The sequence below is a fragment of the Microtus ochrogaster genome, unplaced genomic scaffold (genome assembly GCF_000317375.1).
Source record: "Microtus ochrogaster isolate Prairie Vole_2 unplaced genomic scaffold, MicOch1.0 UNK77, whole genome shotgun sequence".
NCBI classification, from domain to species: domain Eukaryota; kingdom Metazoa; phylum Chordata; class Mammalia; order Rodentia; family Cricetidae; genus Microtus; species Microtus ochrogaster.
In genome coordinates, this window is record NW_004949175.1 from 809,585 (window position 1) to 810,202 (window position 618).

Genomic DNA, 618 nt, shown 5'->3' on the forward strand with positions numbered 1-618 from the left:
AAAGTAACAAGCAGTTGTAGCTGCCCCACGTGGGTGCTGGAATTTCAACAGCAAACAGGAGAACAACAATTGCTCATGACTACTGAGTCGCCAATGGAAACTTTAAAAGCTCAAAAATTTTGGAACAATGCACTTCAAGACGTGAAAGAATACAGATGCCAACTATGATGGTTATTCTTGGCTGCCAACTTGACTACATCTGGAATTAGTTAAAACTCAACTGATTGGGTATACTTGTGAGTGATTTTTCTTAAATCATTTGAAGTGGGAAGACCCACCTTTAATCTAGATCTTTTGAGCTGGGAAGATCCTCTTTCAATCTGGGCCATGCCTTCTGCTGGAAACCTGTACAAGGACAGTGGAAGAGGGAAGGTTTGTTCTCCTGCTTGCCCTCCCCGTCAGCACATCCTTTCCTCCCCTGTCACTGGAGCCTGCTTCTTCAGGATTCCAGCATACACAGAAGACCAGCTGAGACACCCAGCTTCACGGGACTGAATAACTATTGGATTATTAGATTTTCTGTTGGTAGACAACCATTGTTGAACTAGCTTGACTACCACCTGAAAAGCTACTCCAATAAACCACACACACACACACACACACACAGAGAGAGAGAGA